This window comes from Schistocerca serialis, chromosome 4, assembly GCF_023864345.2.
Source record: "Schistocerca serialis cubense isolate TAMUIC-IGC-003099 chromosome 4, iqSchSeri2.2, whole genome shotgun sequence".
In the NCBI taxonomy this organism is placed as follows: Eukaryota; Metazoa; Arthropoda; class Insecta; order Orthoptera; family Acrididae; genus Schistocerca; species Schistocerca serialis.
The window spans coordinates 128,530,657-128,557,895 of record NC_064641.1 but is presented as its reverse complement, the minus strand read 5'-3'; the positions used below and the strand labels follow the sequence as shown (position 1 = coordinate 128,557,895).

The following is a 27,239-nucleotide window of genomic DNA, read 5'->3' as shown; positions in this document are numbered from 1 at the left end:
TGAAAATATGCGAAGTAGACTACTTTTCGTGTTGAAATGTCACTTATTTCAGATACTGTTCTAATGGTAAATAAAGCAGCATTTAGCTTCTGAACAAGATCCTGGACATGGGCTTTCCACCACAGCTTACTATCTATCCGAACGCCTAGGAACTTGAACTGTTCTGTCTCGCTTATAATATGCCTATTCTGTCTGATCAAAATATCGGTTCTTGTTGAATTGTGAGTTAGAAACTGTAAAAACTTAGTCTTACTGTGATTTAGCATCAAATTATTTTCCACAGGCCACGAACTGATTTCATGAACTACATTATTTGTTACTGTTTCAATATTACACACAAGATCCTTCACTATAAAGCCGTTGTCATCAGCAAACAGAAATATTTTTGAATCACCTGTAATACTAGAAGGCATATCATTTATATAAATAAGAAACAGCAGTGGCCCCAGCACCGACCCTTGAGGAACGCCCCACTTAACAGTGCCCCATTGGGACTGAACATCACTACCACTCTCAATATTGTGGAGAATTACCCTCTGCTTTCTGTTCTTAAAGTAAGAGGCGAACCAATTGTAAGCTACTTCCCTTACTCCATAATGGTCCAACTTCTGCAGTGATATTTTGTGGTCAACACAGTCAAAAGCCTTCGTTAAATCAAAGAAAACACCTAGCGTTCGCAACCTTTTATTTAATCCGTCCAAAACCTCACAGAGAAAAGAGAATATAGCATTTTCAGTTGTTAAACCATTTCTAAAACCAAACTGAACATTGACAGCAAATTATGTGAATTTAAATGCTCCAGTAACCTTGTATATACAACCTTCTCGATAGCTTTAGCAAACACCGATGGCATAGAAATAGGTCTAAAATTGTCAACATTATCAATGTCTCCCTTTTTATAAAGTGGCTTCAGTACTGAGTACTTTAATCGGTCAGGAAACCGACCACTCCTAAAGGAAAAGTTACAGATATGGCTGAGAACTGGGCTAACATACATAGAACAATACTTCAGTATTCTGCTAGATACCCTGTCATATCCGTGAGAGTTCTTGGTCTTTAGTGATTTAATTATTAACTCAATCTCCCTCTTGTCAGTATCATGGAGGAGCATTTCAGGCAACAGTCTCGGAACACTTTTTTCTATGAGCGCTATATGATTTCCTGTTGGGACTAGGTTTCTATTTAGTTCACTTGCTATATTCAGAAAGTTATTATTAAATACTGTACATATATGCGACTTATCAGTAACACGGACATTCCCACTACGCACTGATTCTATATCCTCGACCTGTCTCTGCAGACCAGCAACTTCCTTTACGACTGACCATATGGTTTTAATTTTATCCTGAGACTTAGCTATTCTATCTGCATACCACATACTTTTTGCCTTCCTAATAACATTTTTAAGCACCTTACAATACTGTTTGTAATGGGCTGCTGCATTTAGATTTTGACTGTTTCTAACGTTTTGATATAATTGCCACTTTGTTCTACAAGATATTCTTATCCCTCTAGTCAGCCACCCAGGCTGCCTGTTTGTGCTAGTACCCTGTTTTAAATGTTCTAACGGAAAGTAACTTTCAAAGAGCATGAGAAAAGTCTTGAGAAAAGCATTATATTTATCGTCTACTGTATCAGCGCTATAAACATCTTGCCACTCTTGTTCCTTTATAAGGTTTACAAAGGTCTCTACAGCAACTGGATCAGCTTTCCTGAACAGCTGATGACTATATTTAACACGTGTTGCAGCACAAAAATCTTTTAAAGTTAAAATTTGTGCATCATGATCTGAAAGGCCATTCACCTTTTCGCTAACAGAATGCCCTTCTAGTAATGAGGAATGAGCAAAAATGTTGTCTATGGTTGTTCTTCTGTTCCCTTGCACTCTCGTTGGAAAGAATACGGTTTGCATAAGATTATATGAATTAAAGAGGTCCACTAGCATCCTCTTCCTTGCACAATCACTTATACAATTAATATTGAAGTCACCACATATAACTAACTTTTTGTATTTCCTATAAAGTGAACCAAGAACCTCCTCTAGCTTTAGCAAAAATGTTGTGAAATCGGAGTCTGGGGATCTATAAATAACAACAGTTAGAAGTTTAGCTCCGTTAAATTTAACCACACCTGCACAACATTCAAACACCTTTTCAGTGCAGTACTTTGAAACATCAATTAATTCAAATGGGATGTCGTTTTTCACATACATGGCTACTCCCCCACACCGCAAAGAGCTCCTCGAAAAGCTGCCAGCCAACCTGTATCCTGGTAAAGGAAGCCTCTGAATTATCTCCTTATTTAAGAAGTGTTCAGATATACCAATAATTTCAGAGTCAACATCTATAAGCAGTTCACTAACTTTATCTCTAGTACCTTGTATATTTTGATGAAATATACTAATTCCCTCATTACTCGGATACCTAAGCTTTGTCAAAAGTGATTCCCTTGTTAGAGAGACTTCCCTTAAGCAGGAATACCTATCAGCTGACTTCAATCTAAAAAAGGTGCAGCTCTAACACCCACTACTGCAGGAATTTTCCCATTAGTGATCCCACCAACCCCACCTATGCTGTCACCTATAAGCTTTCCCAACCTCCCCTTCCCATACCTGTTGAGGTGCAGGCCATGTCTAGTGAAACCCGTCCTGCTGGTAGACTCCACCGACACCACTGAAATGTGACCCATGCTTTCTGTCATCAGCGCACCCCCAAGTCTCATGTTATTACGCCTGACAGCTGTATTAAGATGAGGCAGATCATGACGCTGAAACAGTTCCACGAAATGCACAGTTGTGTTGCCAGTCTGAGTGGCTATCTTTTCCAGGTCACCATCTATGTTATACTCCCCATCCCTACCAATACTATTACCAGCCCCACCCACAATCACTACCTGATCCTCTTTAGTAAAATCCCTACATAACCCCCCTATGTTAACAGACACCTGAGCCAACCCTGCATTAGGCTTCACAATGCTGGTGACCTGGTACTCACTCCCCAGCACTTCCTGCTACTGCTGGCCTACACCTCTGTCATGAGAACTACCTAACAGCAGAACCTTCTTCTTCCTATTCGACTTTGCAACTGTTCTAGGCACAGTAACTACTGAGGTCTGCTGTATACTTCCTACAGCTACAGCTACTAGAGATTCCTCTCCACTAGACTCTGACAGTTGGTCATATCTATTGTAAACACCAATAGTAAAACTATCTGAAAATCTTCTTCTCCTAGCAGATCTCTTGCCAACAGCCAGCTCCCATTCCCCAACCCCCTTCTCCCTCCTCATCCTATCTAGCTCCTCCTGTGCGTTTTTCAACTGCACCTGAAGGGCACAGATCTTACGCTCCTGCTCCTCTATCAACTTACTCTTGCTACATAACCTGCAGTTCCAGGAGAGGATCTCACCAGAATGCCCACTGGCTTCCCCACTGCATTCCCCCCAGTGAAAATACTTTGAACAAGTCTCACACCGCAATCCACTACTCACGAACCTACGGCAAAGCCCACACTTCTCACTCATGGTAAAATTTTACTTTTTCTAAGTTCCTCTACTACAATAAGAAGATGTTAAAAACCTGACTACAATAATCACAAACTTACTCTACAAGGGAAGTAACTACTATTATTAACAGTATTAATAAACAACAAATGTGAATATAACAAAAGACTAATACGGAAAGAGAATCAAACGTCTAATGACACAGTAACGAAGCTGAAAACAGTTCCCAAATTATTTCACCAGAAAACACCAAGAACACCGGTTGAAGACTACTAAAGTTCCTAAATAAACCACTATACACAAACAATTAATTAGTACTTAGCTTTCGATGCGCTGCTACAGCTGCAACTGGTCAGCGCAGAATGTAAACACAGGCAAGAGGTTAAGTTGCTCGATACGAAACACTCACAAATATCAGGTGTATTGGGTTCATTTGGGTGTCGGTGCTTGAAGTGTGCATTTATCGATCATTACTGTTATAGAAGAATGGAAATTATTTTCAATGAGTTAAGAATTAAGTTTCCATTGTTGTTATGCAAGAATCTAACAGTACAGTTTAAATTTTATGAAATATTCTGTTGTATATGACAACATTTTACACAATATATTCCATTATATTGCTATGTTATTCCATATATTCCACATCATTCATGACTTTTATCTAAAACTTATTTTCTCATTAGTTCCTCCATGTTTTATAATCACCAAATGTCTTCACTTGCCATCAGTCATTGCACAAACAGTTATCAATTAAAACACAAAAGCCACTGACACTGTAAATGCAATTACCATGCCTTAGCAACTGAGGCAGTCACAGTATTTAAAAAATTACAAACTGGAAGTGACCACTAATGGTAGTGTTGCTGTCTTGGAACTGGAAACCTATATCCAACTGCCAGTCCATGTGGCAGCATAAAATTAACAATGATTTCATTTCATAACTGACTTCTGTAATTGCTGCAGTCAACTAGTCAGTCATCCACACAGGTCACAATATCCCTCTTTGTGAATCTTAATATTCTTTTTCATTTTCGAAACTCTGGGCTGAACAAATGAAATTTCTTCTTTCTTGCTATTTAAAGTTAGTGCAATAGAAGTTAGCCCATCACTTTGAGTCCAGGAATGGGTCTTTTCCATTCCATTCACAGGGGCGTTTTGGATGGACCATTCTTCTCTTTTCTGCTGGTGGAATTCTTCAATTTCCACTTCGCAAACAGCATGAGGGCTATAGATGAGTGTGATTTCACCACTCTTGAAAAATCGTCAGTATTTCGAATTTCAACTGCACTTGGGCAGGGAAGATTATGTTTTGTAGCATGATGCTTCAGTAGGCCACCTACGCCATAGCAAGGCCTCTTCCCCTCCCAGTAGCAGTTGTTACCCACTCCACTGGAACAAGCAGTTTAGTCTTCAGACAGTTGGTAATGATTTTTGAAGTGACTAGGGCCAACATCGGAAGTATTGGTGATCTTTTCTGCCTGTGATTGCACTTATGAATTTTGCACATTGTCACCAATGTATGTGTTGAATCATGTCCTGCATCATCACTTATACTGCAGCTCTTATAGTATTGTTCTTCATATCACTTTTGTAAAAATTGGAACTTGCTCATTACCCCAACGATATCCTTATACTTCTTGTGACAGGATCACAGACAAGTTCTCAGCAAAATCACAGTGAAGCTCTAACTGTAGTTCTTCAACCTGTACCTCTTCCTTCACTTGAGCTATGTATTGTTGCACTTTTTTTAAATGTCGGTGTGTTACTGCTTTCACTGCCCATTTCATAAGTTCATCATTCAAAATGTTAGTGGCAATAGTTCTGATGGTTAGTTTATTTTCCTCCCATGTAACATATATGTAACTTCTGAAAAGTCTTCTGGTATGTTTTTCAGACGAAGTGCCTGTAAAGAGAGTTCTCCCTTTCCAGGGCAATCACTTCATTGATGAAGCAAACATGTCTCTTGCTTTGCATTACAAATTACTAATGACTTCACACATCTCGCCAAGGTGTCATACATCATCCATTCAAGTAATTTCTTCGAATTCACTGCACAAAGCTCAAAATTTGCACAATACACACATAAACAGACATCTTTAGGTGGATGTGGAACCACCTACTTTGGCTGTAATGCATAAAATTTTGCTCTTCCAATGTGTAATATTGTATATTCCTTCCTGTATAAGGCAAAAGTTTCTTAAATACAGCGAGTCATGTATGTTTTCGCTTTCACAACTTTTTCTCCTTCAACAGTTATTGGTTCTTTTTTTGTTGACATTCTGCCAAGAACAGTCCCACTTATCTTCCAGATAAAATTACTGTGCTGTTTGAACATATCCTTCTTTTACAGAATGACGATAATAGGGATCTGGTATCCAAACCAACCTTTTACAAATCTCATTTCTTGTTTTGTCCACCACGTATTTTGATGCTGATGGAATGTGATGAAAACAGTTTTCTTTTAAAAAGACTTTGGGATAATAGAACTTGTACCGTTTCATTGTAGGATGCACACAATTCAACAGCTGAATTGATGTTTGAAAAACTTCCTAGCAATTGAGCAAGCTTCCTTTGGTTCATTTTCTTCTCAAGATGGGATTTCTACTTTGAAGAGTATGATTAGTTTAGTTTTGGTGTACTCCCTCACAGCTTCAGTTACTTCTCTGCGTAGAGCGTATGACTTGACCACACTGACCACAGTTTCATAACAGTGCTCCCACATACATCTTCAGGTGTCTGACTCAGGGAATGTAATTCTTCCTCTGTGGATGCAGTGTCTGCTGCATCTGCACCATGATCTCACCTTGTTCAGTTGCTGCCATTGTTGGTATTCTGTCATAGCATTTAGAATGCATAAAGGCATCACAAAAAACATCTTGACTTTGAAACAGAGTCTTGAAATGAGGACACTTATTCCCAGCCTGTAGAGAGTCTGTGGTTGGTTGGCTTTTTTTCACTCTTTTATTCAAATAGTCAGCACATTTAACTCTCCTTTGGCCCCCAGTCAGAAGACATTTCAGACACAGTGCTTTCCACAAAACACATTACAACTCGATTAGTCAGCAGAATCCTCACAAAGGCATACAGTCTTATTTGGATCTTCTCAGGTTTTTGGTTGGTTAGTTGATTGGTTTGGAGAGTAAGACGACTAAACTCCTAGGTTATCAGTCTCATCTCATATTTTCTACAATGCTCTTCAATATAGAAATTAGTTTTGAACAAGTGCAGTACAGTAACCAGAATTAAACAACTGCAACAGATCAATTGGCAAGAAAAAACTGCAGCAAAGAAGTTAGAAATAAACAGCAACAACAAAGAAATTAAAAAAAAAAAAATTGTAGATAGTCATTTTTTTGGGAGAGGCGTCGTAATGTGGACTGGACAGATGTCCAGTGGGCAGGACGTTCATAATTGCGCATTTGCCCAAAGCAGTTTTAAATGCCCAAAATCTGAGCATCTATTTTAAAAAGCACTTTCTGAAATTTTTACTGCTAAAATTTATGATTTACCAGTTAAAATAAGGCATGTGACGATACTTCCACTATTGAAAGTTAGTAAATGTTTTTCACTTAAAACTACATATATCATTAATTGCCTTTATTGCTTAAGAATGAAAAGAAAGAATAAAGAAGCATATTTTCTTACTTGCATTCCAACTTGCTGTCCCAAGGAAGGACGCATGTTGCATTCAGCTGCTTTATGATTTCTACTGTCCGTTTTTCTTTTTACCACTTCTGCTGTTCATTTGTCTCTCTCACACACACACACACACACACAGTGTTGAATGTTGAACAGCTGTGTCTGATAAGAAAAAAAAATGTCTTTTTTTTTTTTTTTTTTTTTGAGTGTTGCACACTTCTTAGTCCATGTCAAATTTCTGAATATTATTGAAGAATGATTGTTGATAACAAAATTATTACTGAACATATTAAACTGCTGGCATGTGTTTCCCGATAATAAACATTAAATTGTTTTCAGTGAAAAACCAAAAAATAAATGAATAAATTGCCTTATAGTTGGATGTAGTGACATTAGAGTCAGGCTATAGTTTTCTGATCTGCTCCTTTCCCTATCTACTCTTGTATGACTGCACTGCTGTGAAGATAAAATGAGAACAGTAACAAAAAATATTTAATAACAAAAAATCGATCTCCAAGACACTGCATTGCCTCTGGCAAAGAATAATTTCCCTCGCATTGTTCCACTTGGGTGCTTAGCTCACCTATTAAACTTGTGCTCAGAAATTTTAGTCCATCAAACAATCAAAACTTTCATGGCAAATTCAGTAGAGGTTGTCAAAACAGAAAAATACAGCCACATTTTACAAGCAGTGTTTGATGAAATATCAGATGGAAAAAATTTCAGAGATATGATTTCACTGAAATTTCTACGAAAGACAAGATAGGGAGCAATACATTTTGTCTTGAAAGTTTGGAATCAAATAAAGTTGTCTTACAAACCTTAGTTGTAAAGGCAAAGGCGCAGTCATACTTGCAGCCTGAAATAAAAGAAGAGTTGTGGATGATGATGATCTCTGGGTGAGAGTTGAGAAAAAGAACTCATGAATGAAATCATTTATTGATTACAGCTGTAGAGTTAAATGAGCCTCAATTTCTCAAAATATTCACAAACTTCAATATGTTGGTAGAAGTTCTTATTGGGAAACTACCGTTCCTTACACTGCAATCTGCAGAAGAAAGGTCAATCTTATCTAAATTCCAAGCCAGGAAGAAATTCATTGTTTCTTGTATTAATCTTGCAACTAATCTTCTTGATCCAGCAGTACAAGATAGTAACCTGAAGCCTATCGAGTTGTTGTTGTTGTTGTGGTCTTGAGTTCTGAGACTGGTTTGATGCAGCTCTCCATGCTACTCTATCCTGTGCAAGCTTCTTCATCTCCCAGTACTTACTGCAGCCTACATCCTTCTGAATCTGCTTAGTGTATTCATCTCTTGGTCTCCCTCTATGATTTTTACCCTCCACACTGCCCTCCAGTACTAAATTGGTGATCCCTTGATGCCTCAGAATACATCCTACCAACCAATCCCTTCTCCTAGTCATATTGTGCCACAAACTCCTCTTCTCCCCAATTCTGTTCAATACCTCCTCATTAGTTATGTGATCGACACATCTAATCTTCAGCATTCTTCTGTAGCACCACATTTCGAAAGCTTCTATTCTCTTCCTGTCCAAACTATTTATCGTCCATGTTTCACTTCCATACATAGCTACACTCCATACAAATACTTTCAGAAACGACTCCCTGACACTTAAATCAATACTCGATGTTAACAAATGTCTCTTCCTCAGAAACGCTTTCCTTGCCATTGCCAATCTACATTTTATATCCTTTCTACTTCGACCATCATCAGTTATTTTGCTCCCCAAGTAGCAAAACTCCTTTACTACTTTAAGTGTCTCATTTCCTAATCTAATTCCCTCAGCATCACCCGATTTAATTCAACTACATTCCATTATCCTCATTTTGCATTTGTTGATGTTCATCTTATAACCTCCTTTCAAGACACTGTCCATTCCATTCAACTGCTCTACCAAGTCCTTTGCTGTCTCTGACAGAATTACAATGTCATCGGCAAACCTCAAAGTTTTTATTTCTTCTCCATGGATTTTAATACCTACTCCGAATTTTTCTTTTGTTTCCTTCACTGCTTGCTCAATATACTGATTGAATAGCATCGGGGAGAGGCTACAACCCTGTCCCACTCCCTTGCCCAACCACCACTTCCCTTTCATGTCCCTCAACTCTTATAACTGCCATCTGCTTTCTGTACAAATTGTAAATAGCCTTTCACTCCCTGCATTTTACCCCTGCCACCTTCAGAATTTGAAAGAGAGTATTCCAGTTAACGTTGTCAAAAGCTTTCTCTAAGTCTACAAATGCTAGAAACGTAGGTTTGCCTTTCCTTAATCTTTCTTCTAGGATAAGTTGTAGGGTCAGTATTGCCTCACGTGTTCCATCATTTATACAGAATCCAAACTGATCTTCCCCGAGGTTGGCTTCTACCAGTTTTTCCATTCGTCTGTAAAGAATTCATGTTAGTTTTTTGCAGCTGTGACTTATTAAACTGATAGTTCGTTAATTTTCACATCTGTCAACACCTGCTTCCTTTGGGATTGGAATTATTATATTCTTCTTGAAGTCTGAGGGAATGTTGCCTGTCTCATACATCTTGCTCACCAGTTGGTAGAGTTTTGTCAGGACTGGCTCTCCCAAGGCTGTCAGTAGTACTAATGGAATGTTGTCTACTCCCGTGGTCTTGTTTCGACTTAGGTCTTTCAGTGCTTTGTCAAACTCTTCACGCAGTATCATATCTCCCATTTCATCTTCATCTACCTCCTCTTCCATTTCCATAATATTGTCCTCAAGAACATCACCCTTATATAGACCCTCCATATACTCCTTCCATCCTTCTGCTTTCCCTTCTTTGCTTAGAACTGGGTTTCCATCTGAGCTCTTGATATTCCTGCAAGTGGTTCTCTTTTCTCCAAAGGTCTCTTTAATTTTCCTATAGGCACCCTCGTGAGATAAGCCTCTACATCCTTACGTTTGTCCTCTAGCCATCCCTGCTTAGCCATTTTGCTCTTCCTGTCGATCTCATTTGTATTCCTTTTTGCCTGCTTCACTTACTGAATTTTTGTATTTTCTCCTTTCATCAATTAAATTCAGTATCTCTTCTGTTACCCAAGGATTTCTACTAGCCCTCGTCTTTTTACCTACTTGATCCTCTGCTGCCTTCACTATTTCATTCCTCAAAGCTACCCATTCTTCTTCTACTGTATTTCTTCCCCCATTCCTGTCAGTTGTTCCCTTATGCTCTCCCTGACACACTCTACAACTTCTGGTTCTTTCAGATTATCCATGTCCCATCTCCTTAAATTCCCACCTTTTTGCAGTTTCTTCAGTTTTAATCTACAGTTCATAACCAATAGATTGTGGTCAGAGTCCACATCTGCCCCTGGAAATGTCTTACAATTTAAAATCTGGTTCCTAAATCTCTGCCTTACCATTATATAATCTATCTGAAACCTTCTAGTATCTCCAGGATTCTTCCATGTATACAACCTTCTTTTATGATTCTTGAACCAAGTGTTAGCTATGATTAAGTTATGCTGTGTGCACAATTCTACCAGGCGGCTTCCTCTTTCATTTCTTAGCCCCAATCCATATTCACCTACTACGTTTTTTTTCTCTTCCTTTTCCTACTGTCGAATTCCAGTCACCCATGACTATTAAATTTTCGTCTCCCTTCACTACCTGAATAATTTCTTGTATCTCATCATACATTTCATCAATTTCTTCATCATCTGCAGAGGGCATATAAACTTGTACTACTGTAGTGGGCGTGGGCTCCATGTCTATCTTGGCCACAATAATGTGTTCACTATGCTGTTTGTAGTAGCTTACCCACACTCCTATTTTTTTATTCATTATAAACCTACTCCTGCATTATCCCTATTTGATTTTGTATTTATAACCCTGTATTCACCTGACCAAAAGTCTTGTTTCTCCTGCCACCGAACTTCACTAATTCCCACTATATCTAACATTAACCTATCCATTTCCCTTTTTAAATTTTCTAACCTACCTGCCCAATTAAGGGATCTGACATTCCAGCACTGATCCTTAGAACGCCAGTTTTCTTTCTCCTGAAAACGACGTCCTCTTCAGTAGTCCCCACCCGGAGATCCGAATGGGGGACTATTTTACCTTCGGAATATTTTACCCAAGAGGACGCCATCATCATTTAATCATACAGTAAAGCTGCATGCCCTCGGGAAAAATTACGGCTGTAGTTTCCCCTTACTTTCTGCTGTTCGCAGTACCACAACAGCAAGGCCGTTTTGGTGTATTACAGGGCCAGATCAGTCAATCATCCAGACTGTTGCCCCTGCAACTACTGAAAAGGCTGCTGCCCCTCTTCAGGAACCACACGTATTTGAGGCAATAATCTTTGTTTGTGGCACAGTAAAGAGCACTGAACTAAATTCAAGTTAGAGAGAACTTGGCTGATTCTAGGGGAAACAAGGAATTTGGTCCAGACAATGTTTGTGAGGAGGAGTGGGGGAGATAGACAATATCACGTACATCGTTTATTGTAGCGGTGAGGCGTAAGATGAATTTGTGAATTGTTAGAAGTTGTCATAAAAATTCTAGGCGCACCAGTTACATCTGCTGCTACCGTGTGTTCCTTTAGCACTTTTAGATGGCTTTAGAGTATAAAAAAAGAAGCAGACTTTCGTCAGAGAGCTGCAAAACTAACATACATATCCTATAGCTGGAAGTTGATGAATGAAACAGGAGCATGACCTAATCCTGTTGATGCCAAGGAAAAACTCATATTGAGCAGTCCATGCAAAAACAAAATGGAAAGGAACCCAGTAATCAGTGAGGAATCACATTCAGAAGAATCTGAAGCAGAGTCGGAACTCCGTAATTCTACTTCAACTTATAAAGATCATGAAACTGGCAGTGAACAATGTTTTAATTTTTTGCAGAAGTATAATATAAGCAAAAATATTACATATTGGCCAGCTACATAATATAAACTATACTATACTTCAAAAATTACTTTTAAACTTGAGTGTTTTTTTTTTAAATGTACTACCTAGGAGTTGACCTTGTTGAAGATGCAAAAAGTTTGACCTTGCTGAAGACGCAAAAAGTTATGTTGACAGTTCTATTTATTTCCCCTGATAACTCTCTGCATACTTTCAAGTAGCTTTTTCAACTCGTTTAGTTAACCACTGAAGAAGCAGTATTACAAAAAACCTGTTCCAAAATATCAGTTTAATTTTTTTATATATGTTGCTTATCAATTAATCTTTAAAATGCATAAATGCGCAGGCATTTATGACTTTTGGGCATTTGCCCAGGCATTTATCTTGGGCATTTGCCGTAACTTATAAATGCCCAGGCATTTTATATCACTAGGGAGGGGGATTCTTAAATTTAAAAAAAATAAACACCATAAGGCTACAGCAAAAGCCCTTTTGACACATATTTCCAAACTGAGGATATCATTGTAATCCTAAAGTTATTGTCTTTCAAATAAAAAACAAATCAATAAAATACCTGGGACTGTTTCAGAGGTGCCATCTTCCGTGGACTATATTTTGGACTAGAATTATAAATACAAAACAAATAACTGGTTTCTTTCTTTGTCCTGAATTTTAACTTATATTAAGTTGAATAATACCTGAAACTATGAAGGTAATAATATTTCTTAGTCTTCTTTAATTGATGTGGACTATGCAAGGGGTATTCAAATGAAAACAAGACATGGGAAAAAGTAAGTAAACTCATGTTGAACAATTGCATTTCTGCCAGTTATTCATGTCTTTCTTGCACAATATTTCAACTGTGTGACTCACAGTCTTCTCTAGATGCTAGACAGCACCTGAAGAAGACTGCAAGTCATGCAGTTGAAATATCATCCAAGATAGATGCAAATAACTGGCAGAAACCAGACTGTGCAACATCACGATGCCAGGAAAACCTGAAGAATTACAACAAGTAAACTGTTTGTTACTTCAAAAGTAGTCACCATAACTATTAATATATTTACCACACTGTGAAACAAGACGGTCAGCACCTTCATGGAAAAATGTTGGCAGTTGCCTGCAGAACCATGATTGTACCCAGGTAAGCATCTCTTTGTCTCAAGCAAGTCGACGACCAAGAATGTCTTTCTCCAGGGCTAAAAAAATAAGGAAAAATCATGGGAAGATATCGGGACTATGGAGGATGTGTAAAAGCTTCCCAGCAAAACTCCTGCAGTGTAGTTGAGACAATATTGGTAACGTGGTTTTCATTGGAGATTGTTTTGAGTACACTGCAGAAGTCTGACGGGGAAATGCTTATACATTCTCGATCACACCCTCTGCAATTTCAGTATTTTGGTGGCCTGGAGAAAGACATTTGTGGCTGTTGATTTGTTTCAGGCAAAGAGGTGCTTGCATGGGTACAATCACTGTTCCATAGCCAAATGCAAACTTTTTCCACTGACCATGTTACCTGTCAGTAGAATAAATGTATTCACAGTTACGGCGATTTCTTTTGAAATAATAAACGGTTTACTTAATTCTTTTCATCTCCCTCACTTTCACCTGATTGCCCCTCATACACACATAAATTTCAGTAATGTATGGAAAGTGGAAATTGATAGATCAAAGATAGGAATGGTTTCGGGGAAAAGTTATTTAGAGGAACTATGTATGCAAAGAAATGAACAGAAGTCATGTCCCCAGTTGAAAGCAGACATAAATCCAAAGGTTCATTTGACTGTTGCAACACTTTATTTGGTAGGCCTATCATGGTAATTGAAGTAGTATAGTGTGACTTTCATCCAACCCGAAAAGATGCCAGCCGTTTTAGTAGAGAGGTCTCTGATTTAATATGGAGTCGGAACCATGGCGGAATTAGAGGTTTTTTGCATACAAAAATTATCACCAGAAGCAAAATTCACTTTAACTGGCAAAATATAGGATCAGCAGGAAATCCCAATTCTTTGTATGATCTCTATATCATAAGTTCCAATAGCACACTGCCCAACCAATGATTACACCAGGAAAAAGCTGTACTTCCATTTGGACATCTGTAGCCTGTTTATGTATTGGTTACTGGCAACATTAGCCTGGGTTGTGGAAGTGGTGGCAGCAGCAGCACCGATGGCAGTGGCGACACCGGTGGCAGTGGTATTCAGTCCAAAAATCGGTTTCACACAGCTCTCCAACCTAGTCTGTCCTTAATAAGCCTTTTCACCTTGCATAATTGCTGCAACCTATAACATTTTTTCCCCTTTTCTTCCCCTCCCCCTCCTCAATTTGAATCAGTGGGCTTACCTCTTGTTTAGCCATTCCATTTATCCATTTAACTTTCAGCATCCTTCTTTAGCACCACGTTTCATAAGCCTTGATTATCTTCTCATATACACTGCCTTGTCCATATATAATTTCCATATAAGTTTACACTATGGACTAAGTTAGTTTCATATTCCGTGAATCATTTGCCTGATAAATTGTGATGGTGTGGGTTGAGTCATTTCACATTCACACCCCAAATTAATTTGTGATTAATTATACAGATGTGAGTTTTTTCCTACCCCTCACCTTTTTCACTTTACAATAATAGAAATTCTTCTACAGAATAGAAGGGGTTGTCAAGGAGAAACTGTTTTCAGTTTGTTTTCAAGTTTTACTTTGTTAGGTAGAAAAAATAAAAAAAAGATTACCCACTTTTCAAACCACACTTAAAAATCAAAACAAATTTGGCTCATCATATGATGGTATAAACTTTAAAGAGCCATGCCTCTCAAAAATTTGCAGTGAGTAGTACTTATTTGTAGTAATTCACAGGGAATTACATTTAGCCTGTTACACACTTAAAATTGTGGTACATCGCAAACACTGACAGCAGTGAGAATTCCTCCAAATGGAATTGGGCAACTAGAGCCATTTTAATTTTTACAGACTGCCACAACTCATGCTTGTGTCATAAATCAGTTTTTCCATACCACATGAATGTCATCCGAAGTATTTTTTTCTTTCTATGAAATGTAGTGTTTTCATCCAAGAAAGTTACCTTTTGGCTTGATGGCTGGATACTGCCATCTATTTTGCAAACAAAGTGACATAGAAATGTAGAACCTAAAGAACAAAACAGAAACTTTATTAAACTGTCATAAGCATATAAGTACTGTTGTTAATGATTAATCAGAGGATCTGAGTCATCATCACTCGATTCCTTGTTGCTACTGTTTTTGTGGAGAGCATCATTCTCTGTGCCATTAAGGGCTTATAAACACACCGTTTTTTTAAATGCATAATGGACACTTTTATTTGGGACACATTTCCAAGATTGGTCATTCAACCCACTCACTTGAGATAAGTGTGCATGCTTAATGTGTCCTGTAAGCATTAATTACCTACCTTCTTTTACTTGCTATTGCATGTACATATTTTTAAGTTTGTCTCTAAATGTTTTATTTAAACAAACATCGAATGACTGTAGAATTGACATCATCCCTCCTGGAACTACAGCCAAGTGCATTCTGCCCTCTGCCAATTTTCTCTTTACGGCTGGAGTAGTATGCCCTGCGTATGACTCTAGTACAAGCACATTGGCAAACTTAGCAAGGCACCAGAAACGACATTCCCATAGAAGGTTAATCTACTCTAATACAACGTCCTCTGTGAACCAGCCACTTTTGCTAGCAAGTAACCAATAATGTTTTTTGTAAATACCTAGGACTTAAGTAACGTATTGCTTTTAAAAACAGTGAGCGGTGGCAGTTTATGGCCATCCACTGCAGAGCAAGCATGACAGATATGCTCTTCACCACTCGCAGACAATATCTTGACATCGCTGTTCCCTTTTGCTTCTACCATGTAATTTGTTGTCATATTAAAATACACCAGAGTTTGGTCCGCATTTCCATCTGAGTAAGAAGATATTATTTTCAGTGCACTGTTAAATTATGAAGTGTTAAAATTCAACGAGTTTTTCCTTGTAGTTTTCTGTCAGCTTCTGTGCAATTGAGATGCACCTACAAAGAGAAAATCTCCAATATTTCATGAAATGAGCACCCCAATTGCAGCTTCCTTTGAAATTTGTGGTTTTCCGCTGTTTAGCAACTACATGTGCTTTAACTTCGATAATTTCTGCTCCCATGGGTAAGCACTTCTGTCACTGTTCCCTAACAAAATCATTCAGCACAACTTCTAACATACAGTAGCAGCTGTGTTTTGGTCCATAAACTGTTTTTCTACTGCTGGAACAAGTTAAAAGGTGTTCGTTTTTCTGTCCCTATCATTTCACATTACTCTCATTGATTCCATGTTTTCTCAGTGAGAGAAATCACTTCTTTTTTCGACTTCACAGTACAATGAATACATTTCATCATGGTAGACTAAAACCTGACGCTTTACAGAGGTACTAAATTAGACTGAAGTAAATGGTGAAATCCAAATGTACCATCTGCAAACGTTGTAGTGAGCACTGCTCTCATTGGCCTTGGGGTCAGTAGGAGAAACACAAATGAAGTTGGAGGGGGGGGGGGTTGTTTGGTTGGTGTGCTGGGAGAGTTTCACCCATTGCGTGAAGCACAAATAACATATGGTTCATATTGTTCATCTGCTATAGTAGTTATCTCTCACGGAAGTAACAGAGTTTCATAAAAGCTCATGTTCAACACCTTATCTGTACTCATGAATATGAAATTAAATTAAAGCAGTGAAACTACTACTTATTGTTACATCACAAATATTGGCAGCATTTAGAAATGGCTCAATGTACATCAGCGTGTGCCGACAGCTTCCGAATGCAGCTGGAGCTGTCGAAATGCAAGACTCTTACCATACTAGTCACCTTCTGCAGTTTCTTAAAAATGTTCATTTTGATGGTGTGTATGTGAAGAGATTTACTTTCATTGCTATGGATATTTGCAAACTGCTGAACCCAAAGGTGAGCAGTATTAGATATGAATTTCTTCAGGATAAAAAAATTAACATTCAGTACTTAAATAACAACACAACAGGGTCTGTGGCAAAAAAAACTAATTACAATGATTTCTAGCAGCATTTTTTGGTAGTTCCTTAAGCTTCTTCCTGTAATGAAGCCACAGGCACATTTTTGGGCCATGAGAATCAGAAAAAAAGATCGGCTTAGGTAAATACAGTACTCTTGTTCGACATTTGTAGATTTTCATCGTATCTTTTATTTATGTATTAATCCAGGGATTATCTCACAATGATATACTATAAACCATCCTGACATTTGCCTGAAATGATTTAGCAAAAACCATAGAAAATGTAAATCACGATGGCTGGATAGAGAAAATTTTATCATCTTGAATATGAGCTTAGTGTCCTAACAACTGCACTGCCTCACTTGGTTGTCCTCTATTTTATGATATTCATTGATTCACACAAAATTTTCTCCAGATACTTGTGTTATAAAACACACATTTGCCCTTCTTTGCAGCATGCACTAAGAGCACTCGCTAGTAATATGTTGCCACGAACATGTTGCTATGCTCCATCCGCTAACTCCGTAATTTCAGGCCGCTCAGAGAGCGACACCAGTCCCATAAACATGCAGCTATGCCCCATTCAAACCTTCTATCCTCCTCTCCGTTCGCATGAAAAACTGAATCAGCAACCCTCCTTGATGAGTGAGATGTTTAGCTCAGGAGACTGACAAGACATTGTTAACATCATGATTTTCTTGCAAAATTGTTGTATTGTGGTCATTTATTGTAATATGACAAGCGTCTGTAGTTGTTTGTTGTTGTGGTCTTCAGTCCAAAGACTGGTTTGATGTAGCTCTCCATGCTACTGTATCCTACGTGAGCCTCTTCAACCCCGGATAACTACTGCAACCTACATCCTTCTGAACCTGCTTATTACTGTATTCATCTTTTGGTCTCCCTCTATGATTTTTATCCTTCATACTTGCCTTCAGTAATTGGTAACCTGTAGTTATCCCCTTTCATTGTTAACCACTACTCAGGAGTTCTCAGAGTAATCCTTAAATGTGTAGTACGCATTAGTTATGAAGAATGTTTCAGCTGCCTTTTGAAACAGATTCATTTTAGTGACCTTTTTCATTGCTTTGGGCAATGTATTATGCAGTCCTATTCCCTGATAGAAAATGCTGTTTGGAGTTTTGTGTTTGTTTTTCCCAGGTAAATGTAAGTCCAGACTGGCTCTTGTTCCATGATTATACATAGGAATAGTAGAGAAATGGTTTCCCTTGTAGGCACGGCAGATTGGTAGAGGTACTCACTTGGTGTATTAAAGATGCTCATTTTTGTAAATTAGTTCTTTACAATGAGTCCGACTACTACTACTAGTTATTATTCTTATGGATCTTTTGTGTGTTTCATGCTTTTGATTCCCATAAAACAATCTCAGGGCTAAGAATTGGTTAAAAGCTAGGTATTGGCAACATAACCTAGGCCTTGCACTGTACTACTGATCAGTCTACCACCACCACCACGATTTCGGTGACAATACCACACTTTAACCGAGAATTGCGTATGTGTAAGAGTAGTATGTCACCACAAGACACTGGCTGTTAACAAACTGATGATAGAACCCTAATAGTATAACATGCTGATGACAGTCATGTTGCCAATATCTTTACCTCCTGCTGGTTCGGGGGTAAGAATAGGCCTGGGGTATTCCTGCTTGTCGTAAGAGGCGACTAAAAGGAGTCTCAAACGTTTTGGCCCTTATGTGATGGTCCCCTCTTGGGTTTGACCACCATATTTCAAAATTATTCCGAAGAGCGAGCCAATTGGGGAGGGGCGCCTTACTTGGCATTGTGTCCATCGTGCATTGAGACCTTAGCCAGCTTATTCATCGTTGCATTGCAGTCCCGCTTGCTCTCCATCTCATGAACGAAGATACATTCCTGGGTGCAATTTCCTCCAGGCTCTCTGCAGTGTCGGTTTCTGCGCTGATGACGACCATGGACCACTTGCCACCTAATATCCAGCACGGTAGCCAGTCCATTGTGGTGGGGCCGCCATGTACCCTGTTGGTTATAGCCTCCTGACAACACAGGGATTGCTCTACTGATGCCTGCGCTGTTAACTCTCCATGTATGCCAAGGAGTAGATGCCTATCTCCCTGGGGCATCGGGACTCCTGGCAATGGCCATCCTGCCAGGTGGCCCTTGCTGTGGCTGGGTGGCGCCCGTGGGGAGGGCCTTTGGTCGGAGTAGGTGGCATCAGGGTGGATGACACGCAGTGAAGCATGGCAAATCTTCTCCTGCTAGTGGCCAACCACCAGCAGTCTCTAAGCGTTCAAGGGCTCACTTTAATGCAAACATGTATGACCCCAAATCGTTCCCCTCCCTGGCCACACCATGGGAGGAATGCAGGAACAGAAGGATATGAATGACAGCGAGACGTATTCGCCCCGGTATCTAGTCTGTACGAGAGCTGATGTGGAATCCTTTGTGTCCATGAAGTCTCAGTTCTTCATAGAGCATTTAGAGGACAAGTTTGGGGAGGTGGAGGGCTTGTCAAAAATGCGGTCCGGGTCAGTCTTGATAAAAACAGTATCCTCCGCCCAGTCACGGGCATTACTCGCTTGTAAGAAGCTGGGGGATGTTTCTGCTACTATCACACTCCATAAAAGCTTAAATATGGTCCAGGGCATTATCTTCCACAGGGACTTTCTTTTACAGTCCAATGACGAGCTGCGCACCAACTTAGAACGACGAGGTGTCCATTTCATCGGGCACGTCCATCGGGGTCCGAGGGATAATCAGGTTGCCACTGGTGCCTTCATCTTGGCCTTCAAGGGTGACACGTTGCCCGAGAAGGTGAAGGTGATGGTCTACTGCTGTGATGTCAAGCCATATATCCCTCCCCGATGCAGTGCTTCAAGTGTTGGAAGTTCGGCCATATGTCTTCCCGCTGTGCTTCCAGCCTCATATGTCGCAATTGTGGTCGTCCATCCCATCCCGATACTCCATGTGCCCCACCTCCCATCTGTGTCAACTACAGAAGGAATGGAAAATAATGGAATACAAGACCCTGGAGTGACTGACCTACACTGAGGGTAAACGGAAATTTGAACGGCTTCATCCCGTGCACACGACGTCATCTTATGCTGCCACTGTCACTCCTGTTACAGCTCCATCCATTGCACCACATACAGTCAGCTCTCAGAGCCAAACGACCACATCTGCCAGTTGATGGTGGGGGCCACTTCCCTCCCTGTTGCTCCCGCACCACTACCTCGGGAGTATCACCCTCCCCCAACCATCGGGGACACCGGTCCCCACTTCTAAGCGGGAGAAGAGTAAGTCTTCTTTGGCTTCTCTCGCTAGGAAGGGATCCCTCGGGTCACTCCCTTCCCAGGTTCCTTTCAGTGGCAAACCAGACACTCGCCAGGGGCTGAAGAAGCCCCAGGTAGCTGGTCGTAGGGCTTCGCAGTCCTTTTCAGTCCCAGAGACTGAATCAAAGAAGCCCTCCCAGCAAGGGCAACCAAAGGAACAGCGTGAGAAATCGAAATCGAAGACCCCTAAGACCAAGGAAATTGTGGTGGCACCCACTCCACTGCTACCTACAAGCTCTGCATCTGGGGATCGGTGGAGATTCTGGTGTCCACTGAGGACCTAGATCTCGCCGGTCCCTCAGACACCATGGATGTCGCTCCCATCGGTACTCACTCCATGGCAGCAGGTGACCCAGCACCGTAATCTGCCTCCTCTGTCCCTTCACGCCTATCTCAGCCATGGACAGTGTCATCCTCCAGTGGAACTGCAGCGGTTTTTTCCACCATCTTGCTGAGCTCCAACAACTTCTCAGCCTTCACCCTTTCCTCTGCATTGCTCTTCAGGAAACTTGGTTTCCGGCAGTGTGAACCCCCGCCCTCTGTGGCTATCGGGGTTATTACAGGGTCCGGCATAAAAAACTCCCTGATTACAAAGTAACGTGCAGCGGACAGTAGAAGGAGCAGAGTGGTGGAGGGCGCGTCGTTAAGTAGCTGCCTACGTGCCGTTTTCAGTGTACGCCATGGCGTGGTCTGGTGAACATCGTGCCTTCGTAGTGGAAGATTTTATTCAAAATGGCGAATCGCCTATTAATACTCAACGTGCTTTTCGCGTTCGCTTTGCGCTCGGACGACGGGACCCTGTTCCCGATAAGAAAACAATTTATTCTTGAGTTGCTAACTTTCGTGAGACAGGTTCCGCATTAAAAAGGAAACCACCTGGACGACCACGGACTGCAACAGGCCCCGGAAATGTTGATGCAGTTAGAGCTTCAGTTCAACAGTCTCCTCGACGATCCGCTAAAAAGCATGCGGCAGCATTACGGATATCTGATCGAAGTGTGAGAAGAATCTTGCATCGAGATCTTAAAATGCATCCTTACAAAATTGTAACTACGCAGGAACTGAGTGAACGAGACTGTGGTGTCCGTGTAAGTTTGTGCCAAGACCTTCTTCGGAACATTCGTCCCAACGATATTGTGATTTTTTCTGATGAAGCACACTTTCACCTTGCCGGAACAGTGAACAGCCAAAATTGCAGGTACTGGTGTGAACACAATCCCCAAGAACTTCATCAACGACCACTTCATAGCCCTAAAGTAACAGTATGGTGTGCTGTTTACAATTCCGGAGTGATCGGTCCTTACTTTTTCGAAGAAAATGACAGGAATTTAACCGTCAACAGTGAACGCTATTGTGCCATGCTCCGCGACTTTCTCCAACCGCAACTAAGGGAGCTTTTTGGTGAAATAGAGAACGTGTGGTTCCAGCAAGATGGTGCTACTGCCCACACAGTGCGGCAGTCACTGGCATTGGTGAAGGAAATGTTTCCTGGACATGTGATCTCGTTGCGTGGAGACATTGGCTGGCCCCCACGATCGCCGGACTTAACGCCCTGTGATTTCTTTCTTTGGGGCTATTTAAAAGCAAAAGTTTATGAACAACGTCCACAATCTTTACGAGCCCTGAAAGAAGCAATTACACAAGAGGTTGAAGCTATTCCACCTGAAATGACTCAAAGAGTAATGAATAACTTCAGGGATAGACTCAAACAGTGTGTCGACAGTGCAGGAAGCCATTTAAGGGATGTTTTATTTAAAAAGTAAGACCATAAGAGTATTTTCTAAAATGGCATAATATGTACTTTTATTTAGTATAAATAAAATTGTTCTACCTTATTTGGTTTTGTTTTTATTAGCTTTCCTTAAAGGGGAGGTTTTTCTGCCGGACCTTGTATAAGAACCGGGCAGCTTATGAGAGGGTATCTGGTGGCGTCTGCATCTACGTCCTTCACTCTCTTTACAGCAAGTCTGTCCCTCTACAACACCTTTAGAGGCTGTCGTTGTTCAGGTGTGACACGTCAGGCTGTTACTGTCTGCAGTCTCTCTCTTCCATCAGATGGTGATGTCCAGCAGCATGTCTTGGCTGCACTGATTAGCCCAATTGCCGCCATCTTTTCTTATGTTGGGCAACTTCAATGCCCATAACCCTGTGGGGTGGATCAGTGGCAACAGGCTGAGGCAGCATCATTGAGCAAGTATTGGCACAGCTCGACCTTTCTCTGTTAAATACTTGTTTCTTCTCACATTTCAATGTGGCACATAGCACGTAATCAGCCATCGACCTTTTGATCTGCAGCCCTAGCCTATTTCCATCTGTCCAGTGGAATGTGCATGGCGACTTGTGCAGTAGTGACCTCTTTCTGATCTTTCTGTCACTGCCGCAGCGTCACTCTTCTGGGCACCCCTGCAGATGGGCTACGAATAAGGCTGACTGGAACTTGTTCACCTCCATTGCCACTATTGAGCCTCTTTCCAATGACTCCATTGATGCGGTGGTTCACTCGCTCACCACCGGCATCATTACTGCTGCAGAATTTGCCATTCCCTGTTCTTCTGGGTCCCCTTGGCAGAGGACTGTGCCTTGGTGGTGCCCGAGATCACTGAGGCGATTAAAGATCACAGGCGGGCACTCCAGCATCACAAGCAACATCCCTCATTGGCACACCTCATCACTTTTAAACGGCTCCATACGCGAGCCCGCCACCTCATTCGCCAATGCAAGCAGGAGTGCTGGGAAAGGTATGTCTCCGCCATTGGCCTCTGTACCTCTCCATCACAGGTTTGGGCCAAGATAAGGCGACTCTATGGCTATCGGACTCCTATCAGCGTACCTGCGCTTTCGCTGAATGGAGCAGTCTGTACTGACTCCGACACAATTGCAAACCGCTTAGCGGAGCATTTTGCTCAGAGTTCCACTTCTGCAAATTACCCACTGGCCTTCCGCTCCCTGAGAGAGCGGTTGAAACGTTGGAGCCTTTCATTTCACACGTGCCACTCTGAATCATACAATGCTCCATTCAGTGAGTGGGAATTCCAAAGTGCCCTAGCTGCTTGCCCTGATACAGCTCCCAGGCCAGATCGCATCCACTGTCAGATGCTCAAACGCCTCTCGGTGGACTGCCAGTGACTCCTCCTAGACCTTTTCAACCATATCTTGGTTGAGTGTGAGTTCCCGTTGCTATGACGGGAAAGCATCATAATCCCCGTGTTGAAACCTGGCAAGAACTCCCTTGATCCACTTGCTATTCATCCTCATGGCTACAAGACCCACACACTTCCATTTCATTTTTTTTACAGTCATAATCACATTTTCCATTCCAGTCTCTTCCCTGATACATTTGTTTGTTTACCTCTCTCGCCTAGTAATTTTCAACACACATCTCACCATTACACACTGCAAACTTGAGTTTCTTAATGGTGTTTGGCCTAAAGTCCAACTGCCATAACTCACAGTAATTGCAGACTTTCCATTTCAGGCATATTGGGAACTTTTTTCAGAATGTTATTCATTTTTTTCTGAAAGCTCTCCAAACAATTTATACTCTTCTGTTATTTGGTTTTCTTGTCTATACAATCATTGTCCTCAGTTGCTCTAAATACAGTAACTTATTAGCTGATTCTATGGCATCATTGTTAATTTGCACAATTTTCTTTTCTGTTTGTTCATTGCACTTTTTTATTGTAATTGATTTCTAGGCATGGTTACAAATTTGCTGTATCCAGTTACCCCATTTGTTGTTAAAGTTTACCTTGAATGAAACAGGAAGTTTACTTTTACCAGTCACTGTTTATTATTCTCCATAGCGCGTTTCAAAGGTTTAAACCTCCATCATCAGATGGATTTAGATTTGGTAATATGACGTGTGTGTGTGTGTGTGTGTGTGTGTGTGTGTGTGGTATGATTTTTTTGGAGGAACAGATGACCCTGTCTAGTGGAGAAACAAAACACTATATCAGAATATGGCTCCTTTTTTTTTAATGGTAAAAATAAAATAAGTGAAATAGAGTACCTCCAGTGGCCACAGGTTCCTTTCACTGTCGTAACAAATCATATGTATGCTGTCATATTTTGTAAACAAATATGCGATCTTGGAACTATTAGACGCAAGAATCATATAGCAGAAGCGAAACATTGTCACAAAGTACAAGGAATATACATCATAACAACATTATTACAGAATAAATTTTAAAGTATTTTGCAGATCTTTGTTTTGAAGTGTTGAATACATGCATTGTAATAAATATTTCAGGTGGTATATAAATTCAGTTTTATCAAGTTTATATAGCTTAAACCTCATACTCATTTATATAATTAGGCGACATGTTGCAAACCTTAAGTACAACAATTATGTTGGCTCCAGTGGTAAAATTATACATAAATAGCAGTTTTGGTTGGGGTTCACAGAAAGGAATGAAAGGCTGAAGGCAGGGGGAGGGGAAGGGAATGAGAGATACAGAGGAAGGGAGAGGGTGGAATGAGTGATTGGATGAGAACAAACTTTCAAAAGCAAGGGGGTTCTTAAGGTTACATCTGTTACATGTAATAACTGCCTAAAGGTTGGGGTAATACATTGGTTAATGCTTTAAAATGTGCAGATAGATGCACAGTTTGTGCCATAAGTTGATGTACCTATAGTTTCAAGCTGAGAGGGGTTACAAGCTGTTGTTGAGGTGGTATATTTGTATATGAGGTTAGTCTCTTGTACATTTGGGGGATGTCATGGTAACATAAAATATTAAGGTATGTGTGTGTGTGTGTGTGTGTGTGTGTGTGTGTGTGTGTGTGTGTGTGTGTGTGTTGCTGAAAACAGAGATGATGCTATTGTAAATATTGTCATTTTTGTCGTTTATGATGGATTCAGGTTGTTTTGTTTGCTATTTGTATATCTGGAGTGTTTCAAGGATGTCTAGTTTTTTGCCTTTAGGTTGGATGTGTTCTTAAAATGGTGTTTTGTTTCACGCAGGTTGGTGGCTGTTGCTGAATTGTGATATTTTGTGTCTTTTAGTGCTGCCATGTGTTCTTTGAATCTAATCACAAATGACCTACCAGTCTGGCCTATGTAGAAGCAGTCACAATGCAAACACTCAATTTTGTACACACCTGTACGATGAAGTGGATTTTGTGTGTTGATGTGAGGTAACTTCTGTCCAAGCTTGTTGTCTGTAATAAAGGATATGTTAACGCCTTTTCGTTTGAAGGCATTGTCAATCTGATATGAAATAATACCTAGAAATGGGATTGTATGGAAGATGTTGTTTTCTTTTTGTTTTTTGTGATGTGATTATTTTGCCACTGTTGAGTGTTTTAAGGTGTCTACTATGGAGCTGTTATAACCATTTGCAATAGCTGTTTGTTCAGAAGAGGCACTACTCTGCACAGGATTAAAGCAGGATGTTCAAGCTCCACTGGATCAAAAGAACCAAGATAAGCTCGTCACTAGTGTCACACAGATTCAGCCACTGCCTTTAAGAAGCAAAATTATAGAATAGCAGCATGCCACAAATTAAGGAAATAATTGAGAAGGAAATTGCAAAACCATTCCCAGCATACAATAAAATGTAGAAGCCCTTACATGTACTATTAAGACTAAATTAAGCATGTGTAATGCAATAATTGTAAGCGCTGACAAGGGTAATACAACTGTCGTAATGAACAGAGCAACAAACATAGAAAAAACTTTAGACTTCTTCCGAGCCAACAACATAACAGAAATACTTGAAGATCCAACAGCCAATATACAAAAATAGATTAAACACATTTCAAATAACATAAACATTCTACTCACCATCCAAGAAGCAAGAAACGTTGTAACAATGAGCCCACAAGCATCTTGCCTTAGATCACAACCAAAGAGACACAAAAATGGGACCCCCATCAGGCCTATAGCGAGCTATAGGAACAGCCAAACATTCAAACTCAACTAAATGCCCTTCAAAATCCTCAAAGGAGCATACACATTCAAAATTAATGCCAACCTACAAAAGCACAAAAAAATTCCTTCGACTGATATTGCTGAACTAATGGACTTGCTTGAATTCACACTTCCACACAACTATTTCAAATTCAACAATAAAATCTACAAACAAGCAGATGGCCTGGCAAAGGGCTCAGACCTTTCCAGATTGTTAGCTGACATATTTATAAGTAATTTAGAAGACAAAATCCTGAATTCCAATCACCACCACCTCAAAAATATCATCTACTACTACAGGTATGTAGATGATACCACCATTTTAATCACTGGCCCAGGTAGGTGATTTGTGATTAGATTCAAAGAACACATGGCAGCATTTAAAAAACAAAAAATACCGCACATCAGCAATAATCACCCACCTGCATGAAACAAAACATCATGTTAACGACACAAGTATCAGCATTTTACAGATCCAACCTAAAGGCAAAAAACTAGACCTCTTTGAAACACTCCTAATATACAAACACCAAACAAAACAATCTGAATCCATCTCAAATGACAATATTTACATTAGTATCATCTCTGTTTTCAGCAATTGCCTACATTATTAAATTTGCAATGTGTGTGTGCGCATGTGCGCGCACCTTAATATTTACCATAAATATTTAGTTATGTTACCATGACATCCCCCATGGAATTGACCTCATTGATAAGTATGCCACCACACCAACAGCTTGTACTCCTTGTCAGCTTGAAACTATAGGTACATTAACTAATGACACAAATTGTACATCTATATGCATATTTTAAAACATTAACCAATGTATTACCTCAACCTTTAGGCAGTTATTACATGTGACAGATATAACCTTAAGAACCCCTTGCTTTTGAAAAGTTTGCTCTCATTCAATCACTTGTTCCACCCTCTCTTTCCCTCTGTCATTCTCTTTCCTTT

The 27,239-nt window shown here is 40.1% G+C and overlaps 1 protein-coding gene across 3 annotated transcripts in view; it reads left to right on the top strand.

The window, feature by feature from the left end:
- Positions 1–27,239, top strand: part of LOC126473762 (transmembrane protein 64) — a 47,553-nt gene that overhangs the window by 3,573 nt on the left and 16,741 nt on the right. Inside the window, exon 3 of one of the 3 annotated variants that reach the window (XR_007586526.1) lies at positions 25,334–25,506. The exons of the other annotated variants lie outside the window; for them this stretch is intronic. The gene's annotated coding sequence lies outside the window, so the exon portion shown is untranslated. The remainder of the gene's footprint in view (positions 1–25,333; positions 25,507–27,239) is intronic. 3 annotated transcript variants of the gene reach the window in all.